Genomic DNA, 12,315 nt, shown 5'->3' on the forward strand with positions numbered 1-12,315 from the left:
ACATAATTCAACCAGGAACCCTCACATCAAATAGCAAATGAAGATAACATTACAGTCTTGCTGCACCAAAATAGCACATACATATAGAAACATGACAAGACCAATTAAATGCAGGGAGCACTGAAAATAATCTCATATCATATTATTATCTCATTATTAAAAGTATTTTACAAAAACGGCAGCAAACAAATATCAGCCAACAGTGAGGAGTGAATATGAGTGTTAGTGTCTTTAAATATGCCACCAATGAAATGTGATGTAGTTGGAACAGAATCAGTAAGTTGATGGAGCAACAAAATGTCTGTTATGACGCCTCAAACGATATTCCATAGTGAATGACATGGTTTTCTTGGGGGAGGTCTTATGCTGCAGAAATACAGCACTATATGCAATCCATGGCAGACCTGATAAAATACAGTGCAGTTTTAACATGCAGTTCAATTGAACCTGTAATTCTTAGTCAGAGAGTACAGTGGCAGCCCTTCCACAGGAAAAAAAAAGAATTCTGCTACAGTTACTGTACTATGTGCAGTCTCTGTCACAGGGTGTCACTGTTGACCACTAAAGTATAATACAGCTCTCTCCTGGTCGTCATGACACACCCATTTGTGAAGGGTGTAGGACACAGCTTTCTGGAAGATAAGCTTTTTATTTTTTAAATTAGCAAAAGACATGTCCTAAGATATTTTTTCTGATCTTAAGAATCAACAAAAACGACACACATTTTTAGAATCTGGACTACTGTTTCCTGCAGATGAAAGGATGAATTCTTGGGCCGCTGTCTTTGTCTTGTCTGCATTATGGCCAAGAGCTTTGTCTGTGACACGGTACTCCATAGAGGAGGAGATGGAGAGGGGCTCTGTAGTGGCTAATCTCGCTGCGGATTTGGGACTTGAGCCTGGAGGTCTGGCACAACGAGAGGTAAAACTTGATATTTTCCATAACAAAAAATATCTAGATGTCAATAAAAACACGGGAGAGTTGTTTATCGTGGAGAAGATGGACAGGGAGTATCTTTGTCCGATAAAAACAACCTCCTGTTTTCTAAAGCTTGACGTTGTCATAGAAAGCCCTTTACGCATCTTCAACATTGAACTTGGAATAACAGACATAAATGATAACGCTCCACATTTTCGACGAGACAGAGTAGAGCTCGACGTTTCAGAATCGGCAACACCGGGAGAGAGATTCTCTCTGCCTAATGCTGTGGATCCAGATGTTGGCACGAATACAATCAAATCGTACAAGCTCAGTGCCAGTGAACATTTCACCATAGAAACTCAGACGGGCAGTGATGGAACTCAGTATGTTGATTTGGTGTTGACTAAGTCTTTAGACAGAGAAGAGAAAGCTGTTCATAATTTAATATTGACTGCTGTGGACGGCGGGGTCCCTGTGCGCTCTGGCACTGCCAATATCATTGTTAGAGTGCAGGACACAAACGATAATCCTCCTCGGTTTGACAAGCAGACTTACACAATTAATATGACAGAGAATTCCCCCATCGGAACCTTAGTGATGAAGCTTAACGCCACAGATCTCGACGAGGGTCTAAATTCAGAGATAGTGTACTCATTCACCCTCTACACGTCAGAAAAAACACAGGATGTATTTGCATTGAATCCCAACACAGGAGAGATAACTATAAAAGGAACTATTGACTATGAAGATATGAAATTTTATGAGCTGCACATTGAGGCAAGAGACAAAGGGACACATCCCCTGCTGGGGCAGTGCAAAGTAGTCGTCCACGTGACGGATATGAATGACAATTATCCAGAAATTACCATACAGTCTGTAAAAAACACAGTGGATGAAAACATCCCAGTTGGAAGTGTCATTGCTCTGGTAGGCATAAGTGACAGAGACACTGGCGTTAATGGAAATGTAAGCTTATCCATAAATCAGCCCATGCCCTTTATTCTTAATAAGTCATCAGACAGACCCATGCATTACAAGCTCATAGTGTCTGAGCCCTTGGATCGTGAAACAGTACCTGAATATGATATCACACTGATTGTGACAGATGCAGGGACCCCGCCTTTATCTGATAACGAAACAATAATCGTACATCTATTGGACGTCAATGACAACGCGCCACAGTTCCCTCAGTCATTTTATACTATCCGTGTGATGGAGAATAACGCACCTGGAGCCTTGCTCAGTTCACTCACTGCGTTTGACCCTGACCTCCATGAAAACCAGTATCTAGTTTATTTCATCCTAGAGAAGGAGATAGCCAACACCTCCATGTCCATGCTGTTCTCCATCAATCCAGAGAACGGGAATCTTTACGCACTGAAAACTTTTGACTATGAGATCGAGAAGGAGTTTCTTTTCCACATCGAGGCCAGAGACTCTGGCTCTCCTCCACTCAGCAGTAACGTCACGGTCCACATCATTATTGTGGACCAGAATGACAACGCTCCGGTCATTGTGTCTCCGTGGCGCGCGCACGGCTCGGTGGTGGAGGAAAAGATCCCCAGATCCACCGACAAAGGCTCTCTGGTTGCCAAGGTGATAGCCTTGGACACCGACTCGGTGCACAACTCTCGGATTACCTACCAGTTTCTACAGGTGACTGACGCCACCTTGTTCAGTCTGGACCAATACAACGGAGAGATCCGGACTATGAGGATGTTCAGTTACAGAGATCCGCGTCACCAGAGACTGGTTGTTGTTGCCAAGGACAACGGGGAGCCTGCTCTCTCTGCTACAGTCACCATCAAGCTGTCCACGATGGAGACTGCCGTTAAGGCCTACTCTGACATGACTGAGGTGCCTCTAGAATATGACATCTTCTCAGACCTCAACCTGTATTTGGTCATCGGTCTGGGCTCGGTGTCATTTCTCCTGCTCATCACCATATTGGTCACCATCGTGCTCAAGTGTCAGAAACCCAAGCCCAGCAAAGCGGCTCCTCCCTGCAGGAACAGTGTGATCAGTGAGAGGAACTCCACCATCGCAGATTCCACTCTGGTCTCCAACGATGCCTACTGGTACAGTCTGTTTCTAGCAGAGACCAGGAAAGGAAAGCTGGTGGTTAGACAGCCTGTGCCAAAGGGCTCCAGGTACATCGTGTCCAGTATACCGAGAGGGACAGGACTCACAGACACTAGTGACTCAGCACCATCCACTCTGCAGGTGAGATTCCTCTGTACACATTTTTTTACACATATATCAATACTGAGTGATGTTTTGATTTATATCATAGTTTTAGAGGTAAAAATGTCCATCACTTTAGTGCATAATTAGTGTATATTAATCTGATTATTCTTGTCGGCGATACTCAATTAAAACTCACATTAACACTGATAAACGGATTTTTAATGTACTATATGCTAAACTCAGTTGAAACAATCTTGAAAAAACCCAAAGGGTGGCGCTGTTTTATTAGTAAAATACCAGCCAATAAACGCCATGACAGTGAATCGTTGTCATCAGGACAGAGAGGGAAACAACCGGACAGCTCCGTGGTGCTGAAACACCAGTCCGAAAACGGCACGCAGTTTTTAGCGAAAGCGAATCCTTGGGATTAAAATGATGTCCATGTGTTTGTGATCAAGGACGTATCACCGAAAATCAGTGTAACTGGAAACGTACACTACCTCTGTTGAAGTGTGGGAAGCAGCAGACAACAATGGGGCCGAATGCAACAATGGGGTATTGCAGAAGGTACGTGCTGCTCGTTATTCTTTTTTCTGTCATTCGAGACACATTTGCTTCAGTGACTCATTATTCAATACCAGAGGAGATGAAAGAAGGATCAGTCGTCGCTAATCTCGCTACCGATCTCGGCCTGGATGTTAAAACATTGAATCAGAGGAAGATGCGTCTCGACATCATTGCAAATAAGAAATATCTGGACGTGAACAAAGAGACTGGTGAACTGTATATTGTTGAGAAGATCGACAGGGAAAGTATTTGCCCTACAAAGTCATTAGCATCTTGCTATCTCAAATTGGAAATAATATTAGAAAACCCAGTACGCATCTTTAATATTGAAGTAGAAATATTAGATATGAACGATAACGCCCCACAGTTTCGCCGAGACGTCATTCATTTAGATATATCTGAAGCAACACCAAAAGGAGAGAGATTCTCTCTCAGTAATGCAGTTGATCCTGATGTTGGAAGCAATTCAGTGAAAACCTACCATCTGAGTGAGAGTGGACAATTCACTATTGAAGTGCAGACTGGAAGAGATGGGTCTAAATTTGCAGAATTAATCTTAACAAAGACTTTAGATCGAGAGCAGCAGGCTGTTCATAATTTAATACTCACAGCTGTAGATGGAGGAACACCTGCTCGATCTGGCACTGCAAGTGTTATTGTTCGTGTTTTGGACACAAATGATAACGCTCCTGCTTTTGACAAAGCGAGTTATAATATAAAAATAATGGAAAATTCTCCCATTGGCAGCCTCGTTGTTCATATCAATGCAACAGATTTAGATGAAGGGTCAAACTCTGATGTAACATACTCATACAGTTTATATACGTCAGAGAAAACACAAGAAACATTTAATCTGAATCCTTCCACTGGTGAAATTACTGTTAAAGGAATGTTAAATTATGAAGACTTCAAGATTTATGACATGGAAGTTATAGCAACTGATAAAGGAGCCACTGCATTATCAGGACAATGTACTATAAAGATTGTGGTTGAGGACATGAATGACAACCACCCAGAAATATCTATTAAATCATTTCAGAGTCCAGTCAATGAAAACATAGAATTAGACACAGTGATAGCAGTAGTTAGTGTCAGTGATAAAGACTCAGGTGACAATGGAGTGGTTGATCTTCATATTCCAGATAATATGCCTTTCAAACTGAGAGAATCCTCTGATAACTATTATGAATTAGTAGTGTCAGAGCCATTAGACCGCGAGAAGGTCCCGGAATATGACGTCACTTTCACGGTGACAGACAGAGGTTCTCCTCCTTTATCTGACAATGAAACTATGACGTTAGAGCTGCTGGATGTTAATGACAATGTTCCACAGTTCCCTCAGTCATTTTATACTATCCGTGTGATGGAGAATAACGCACCTGGAGCCTTGCTCAGTTCACTCACTGCGTTTGACCCTGACCTCCATGAAAACCAGTATCTAGTTTATTTCATCCTAGAGAAGGAGATAGCCAACACCTCCATGTCCATGCTGTTCTCCATCAATCCAGAGAACGGGAATCTTTACGCACTGAAAACTTTTGACTATGAGATCGAGAAGGAATTTCTTTTCCACATCGAGGCCAGAGACTCTGGCTCTCCTCCACTCAGCAGCAACGTCACGGTCCACATCATTATTGTGGACCAGAACGACAACGCTCCGGTCATTGTGTCTCCGTGGCGCGCGCACGGCTCGGTGGTGGAGGAAAAGATCCCCAGATCCACTGATAAAGGCTCTCTGGTTGCCAAGGTGATAGCCTTAGACACCGACTCGGTGCACAACTCTCGGATTACCTACCAGTTTCTACAGGTGACTGACGCCACCTTGTTCAGTCTGGACCAATACAACGGAGAGATCCGGACTATGAGGATGTTCAGTTACAGAGATCCGCGTCACCAGAGACTGGTTGTTGTTGCCAAGGACAACGGGGAGTCTGCTCTCTCTGCTACAGTCACCATCAAGCTGTCCACGATGGAGACTGCCGTTAAGGCCTACTCTGACATGACTGAGGTGCCTCTAGAATATGACATCTTCTCAGACCTCAACCTGTATTTGGTCATCGGTCTGGGCTCGGTGTCATTTCTCCTGCTCATCACCATATTGGTCACCATCGTGCTCAAGTGTCAGAAACCCAAGCCCAGCAAAGCGGCTCCTCCCTGCAGGAACAGTGTGATCAGTGAGAGGAACTCCACCATCGCAGATTCCACTCTGGTCTCCAACGATGCCTACTGGTACAGTCTGTTTCTAGCAGAGACCAGGAAAGGAAAGCTGGTGGTTAGACAGCCTGTGCCAAAGGGCTCCAGGTACATCGTGTCCAGTATACCGAGAGGGACAGGACTCACAGACACTAGTGACTCAGCACCATCCACTCTGCAGGTGAGAGTCCTCTGCAAACATTTCTTTATACATATATCAATACTGAGTGACGGTTTCTTTTATATCATAGTTTTAGAGGTAAAAATATCCATCACTTTAGCTCATAATTAGTGTAAACGAAACTGATTATTCTTGTCAGCGATACTCAATTTAAACTCACATGACACTGATAAAGGGATTTTTAAGGCACATCACCATACATTCAGTGAAAGGTATCGTACAAAACCCAAAAGGTGGCGCTGTTTTATTAGTAAAATACCAGCCAATAAACGCCATGACAGTCAATCGTTGTCATCAGGGCAGAGAAGGAAACAACCGGACACCTCCGCGGTACTGAAACACCAGTCCGAAAACGGCTCGTGCGTTGTAGCACTGACATATTTTGGGAATTTTCATTGTGTGAATATGCTCGAGATCAAGAACGTTAAAGAAAAATCCGACTTTATTGGAAACGTACATTACATCATTTGAGGTGCTGTGAAACCGGACAGAACAATGGGGCCGTTTGTGACAGTGCAGTGTTGCCAAAGGTACGTGCTGCTCGTTATTCTTCTTTCGTTTGTTCCTAATATATCGACTTCAGTGACTCATTATTCAATACCAGAGGAGATGAAAGAAGGATCAGTCGTCGCTAATCTCGCTACTGATCTCGGACTGGATGCAAAAACATTGAATCAGAGGAAGATGCGTCTCGACATCATTGCAAACAAGAAATATCTGGACGTGAACAAAGAGACTGGTGAACTGTATATTGTGGAGAAGATCGACAGGGAAAATTGCAATACCAAGTCATTAGCGTCTTGCTATCTCAGACTGGAAGTGATACTTGAAAACCCATTACGAATGTTTAATATAGAAGTAGAAATATTAGATATGAACGACAACGCCCCACAGTTTCGACGAGACGTCATACATTTAGATATATCTGAAGCAACACCAAAAGGAGAGAGATTCTCTCTCAGTAATGCAGTTGATCCTGATGTTGGAAGCAATTCAGTAAAAACCTACCATCTGAGTGAAAGTGACCATTTTAATATTGAAGTTCAGACTGGAAGAGAAGGGTCGAAATTCGTTGAATTGATCTTAACTAAGACTTTAGACCGAGAGCAGCAGGCTGTTCATAATTTAATACTCACAGCTGTAGATGGAGGAACACCTGCTCGATCTGGCACTGCAAGTGTTATTGTGCATGTTTTGGACACAAATGATAACGCTCCTGCTTTTAACAAAGGAAATTACGACATAAAAATAATGGAAAATTCTCCCATCGGCAGCCTCGTGATTCATCTAAATGCAACAGATTTAGATGAAGGATCAAACTCTGATGTAACATACTCATACAGTTTATATACGTCAGAGAAAACACAAGAAACATTTAATCTGAATCCTTCCACTGGTGAAATTACTGTTAAAGGAATGTTAAATTATGAAGACTTCAAGATTTATGACATGGAGGTTATAGCAACTGATAAAGGAGCCACTGCATTATCAGGACAATGTACTATAAAGATTGTGGTTGAGGACATGAATGACAACCACCCAGAAATATCTATTAAATCATTTCAGAGTCCAGTCAATGAAAACATAGAATTAGACACAGTGATAGCAGTACTTAGTGTCAGTGATAAAGACTCAGGTGACAATGGAGTGGTTGATCTTCATATTCCAGATAATATGCCTTTCAAACTGAGGGAATCCTCTGATAACTATTATGAATTAGTAGTGTCAGAGCCATTAGACCGCGAGAAGGTCCCGGAATATGACGTCACTTTCACGGTGACAGACAGAGGTTCTCCTCCTTTATCTGACAATGAAACTATGACGTTAGAGCTGCTGGATGTTAATGACAATGTTCCACAGTTCCCTCAGTCATTTTATACTATCCGTGTGATGGAGAATAACGCACCTGGAGCCTTGCTCAGTTCACTCACTGCGTTTGACCCTGACCTCCATGAAAACCAGTATCTAGTTTATTTCATCCTAGAGAAGGAGATAGCCAACACCTCCATGTCCATGCTGTTCTCCATCAACCCAGAGAACGGGAATCTTTACGCACTGAAAACTTTTGACTATGAGATCGAGAAGGAGTTTCTTTTCCACATCGAGGCCAGAGACTCTGGCTCTCCTCCACTCAGCAGTAACGTCACGGTCCACATCATAATTGTGGACCAGAACGACAACGCTCCGGTCATTGTGTCTCCGTGGCGCGCGCACGGCTCGGTGGTGGAGGAAAAGATCCCCAGATCCACCGACAAAGGCTCTCTGGTTGCCAAGGTGATAGCCTTAGACACCGACTCGGTGCACAACTCTCGGATTACCTACCAGTTTCTACAGGTGACTGACGCCACCTTGTTCAGTCTGGACCAATACAACGGAGAGATCCGGACTATGAGGATGTTCAGTTACAGAGATCCGCGTCACCAGAGACTGGTTGTTGTTGCCAAGGACAACGGGGAGCCTGCTCTCTCTGCTACAGTCACCATCAAGCTGTCCACGATGGAGACTGCCGTTAAGGCCTACTCTGACATGACTGAGGTGCCTCTGGAATATGACATCTTCTCAGACCTCAACCTGTATTTGGTCATCGGTCTGGGCTCGGTGTCATTTCTCCTGCTCATCACCATATTGGTCACCATCGTGCTCAAGTGTCAGAAACCCAAGCCCAGCAAAGCGGCTCCTCCCTGCAGGAACAGTGTGATCAGTGAGAGGAACTCCACCATCGCAGATTCCACTCTGGTCTCCAACGATGCCTACTGGTACAGTCTGTTTCTAGCAGAGACCAGGAAAGGAAAGCTGGTGGTTAGACAGCCTGTGCCAAAGGGCTCCAGGTACATCGTGTCCAGTATACCGAGAGGGACAGGACTCACAGACACTAGTGACTCAGCACCGTCCACTCTGCAGGTGAGTGTTCAATGTGTGTTTCGTTTTGAAGTCATCATTAATCATTTCATTTCCCACCGTAAACATTTGGAAATTATGTTTATCAGTGTTAACTAATCCTTTCAGAAGTATCTGCACAAAATTAGTAATTTTAAATTCACAAGTTATATATAAAGGGCATTGTGATTTGGTTCAAAATGAATAGAGTGTTTCAAAATGCAAAAGGTGGCGCTGTTTTCTTAACAAATCACTCGACAACAATCGTCACGTCAGTGAAACCGCTGTCATTGGGGCGGATGGGAGAAATCGGACAGCTCCGTGGTGCTGAAACATTAAGCGATAAACGCGATCGTCCTTTCTCTGTGTATATACATTCTCGAAACTGAAATGATATGAATATGCTTGAGATCGGGGACGTGAATGAAAATGAAGATTTGAATATCGCTGGAAATTTACATTATATTGACTAAACTGCGGTGATCCAACACACAACAATGGGGTCCTTTGTAACAAAGGGGACTTGCAAAAGGTACGTGCTGCTCGTTATTCTTCTTTCTTGCTTTAATCACATATCGACTTCAGTGACTCATTATTCAATACCCGAGGAGATGAAAGAAGGATCAGTCGTCGCTAATCTCGCTACCGATCTCGGACTGGATATAAAAACACTGAATCAGAGGAAGATGCGTCTCGACATCATTGCAAATAAGAAATATCTGGATGTGAACAAAGAGACTGGTGAACTGTATATTATTGAGAAGATCGACAGGGAATATCTCTGCCCTGCAAAGTCGTCTTGCTATCTCAGACTGGAAGTGATACTAGAAAACCCAGTACGAATCTTTAATATAGAAGTAGAAATTCTGGATATGAACGACAACGCCCCACAGTTTCGACGAGACGTCATTAATTTAGACATATCTGAAGCAACACCAAAAGGAGAGAGATTCTCTCTCAGTAATGCAGTTGATCCTGATGTTGGAAGCAATTCAGTGAAAACCTACCATCTGAGTGAGAGTGACCATTTTAATATTGAAGTACAACCTGGAAGAGATGGGTCTAAATTTGCAGAATTAATCTTAACTAAGACTTTAGATCGAGAGCAGCAGGCTGTTCATAATTTAATACTCACAGCTGTAGATGGAGGAACACCTGCTCGATCTGGCACTGCAAGTGTTATTGTTCGTGTTTTAGACACAAATGATAACGCTCCTGCTTTTGACAAAGCAAATTATAATATTAAAATTATGGAAAATTCTCCCATTGGCAGCCTCGTGATTCATCTCAATGCAACAGATTTAGATGAAGGGTCAAATTCTGATGTAACATACTCATACAGTTTATATACGTCAGAGAAAACACAAGAAACATTTAATCTGAATCCTTCCACTGGTGAAATTGCTGTTAAAGGAATGTTAAATTATGAAGACTTCAAGATTTATGACATGGAAGTTATAGCAACTGATAAAGGAGCCACTGCATTATCAGGACAATGTACTATAAAGATTGTGGTTGAGGACATGAATGACAACCACCCAGAAATATCTATTAAATCATTTCAGAGTCCAGTCAATGAAAACATAGAATTAGACACAGTGATAGCAGTAGTTAGTGTCAGTGATAAAGACTCAGGTGACAATGGAGTGGTTGATCTTCATATTCCAGATAATATGCCTTTCAAACTGAGGGAATCCTCTGATAACTATTATGAATTAGTAGTGTCAGAGCCATTAGACCGCGAGAAGGTCCCGGAATATGACGTCACTTTCACGGTGACAGACAGAGGTTCTCCTCCTTTATCTGACAATGAAACTATGACGTTAGAGCTGCTGGATGTTAATGACAATGTTCCACAGTTCCCTCAGTCATTTTATACTATCCGTGTGATGGAGAATAACGCACCTGGAGCCTTGCTCAGTTCACTCACTGCGTTTGACCCTGACCTCCATGAAAACCAGTATCTAGTTTATTTCATCCTAGAGAAGGAGATAGCCAACACCTCCATGTCCATGCTGTTCTCCATCAACCCAGAGAACGGGAATCTTTACGCACTGAAAACTTTTGACTATGAGATCGAGAAGGAGTTTCTTTTCCACATCGAGGCCAGAGACTCTGGCTCTCCTCCACTCAGCAGTAACGTCACGGTCCACATCATTATTGTGGACCAGAATGACAACGCTCCAGTTATTGTGTCTCCGTGGCGCGCGCACGGCTCGGTGGTGGAGGAAAAGATCCCCAGATCCACCGATAAAGGCTCCCTGGTTGCCAAGGTGATAGCCTTGGACACCGACTCGGTGCACAACTCTCGGATTACCTACCAGTTTCTACAGGTGACTGACGCCACCTTGTTCAGTCTGGACCAATACAACGGAGAGATCCGGACTATGAGGATGTTCAGTTACAGAGATCCGCGTCACCAGAGACTGGTTGTTGTTGCCAAGGACAACGGGGAGCCTGCTCTCTCTGCTACAGTCACCATCAAGCTGTCCACGATGGAGACTGCCGTTAAGGCCTACTCTGACATGACTGAGGTGCCTCTAGAATATGACATCTTCTCAGACCTCAACCTGTATTTGGTCATCGGTCTGGGCTCGGTGTCATTTCTCCTGCTCATCACCATATTGGTCACCATCGTGCTCAAGTGTCAGAAACCCAAGCCCAGCAAAGCGGCTCCTCCCTGCAGGAACAGTGTGATCAGTGAGAGGAACTCCACCATCGCAGATTCCACTCTGGTCTCCAACGATGCCTACTGGTACAGTCTGTTTCTAGCAGAGACCAGGAAAGGAAAGCTGGTGGTTAGACAGCCTGTGCCAAAGGGCTCCAGATACATCGTGTCCAGTATACCGAGAGGGACAGGACTCACAGATACTAGTGACTCAGCACCATCCACTCTGCAGGTGAGAGTCCTATGTACACATTTCTTTATACATATATCAATACGGAGTGACGTTTTGATTTACATGATAGTTTTAGAGGTAAAAATGTCCATCACTTTAGCTCATAATTAGTGTAAATCAATCTGATTATTCTTGTCAGCGATACTCAATTTGAACTCACAATTACACTAAGAAACGGGCTTTTAAGGCACATCATGATAAATTCAGCTAAAAGTATCGTACAAACCCCAAAGGGTGGCGCTGTTCTTTCAGTAAAATACCAGCCCATGAACGCCATGACAGTCAATCGTTGTCATCAGGGCAGAGAGGGAAACAACCGGACAGCTTCGTGGTGTTGAAACACCAGTCTGAAAATTGCTTGCGGTTTTTCGCACCATCACCTCGGGATTAAAAATAGGTGACAATGCTCGAGATCAAAGTTGTTAAAGAAAAATCCGACTTTACTGGAAACGTACGTTACATCATTTGAGGTGCTGTGAAACCGGACAG

This window comes from Epinephelus lanceolatus, chromosome 7 (assembly GCF_041903045.1).
Source record: "Epinephelus lanceolatus isolate andai-2023 chromosome 7, ASM4190304v1, whole genome shotgun sequence".
NCBI lineage: Eukaryota > Metazoa > Chordata > Actinopteri > Perciformes > Serranidae > Epinephelus > Epinephelus lanceolatus.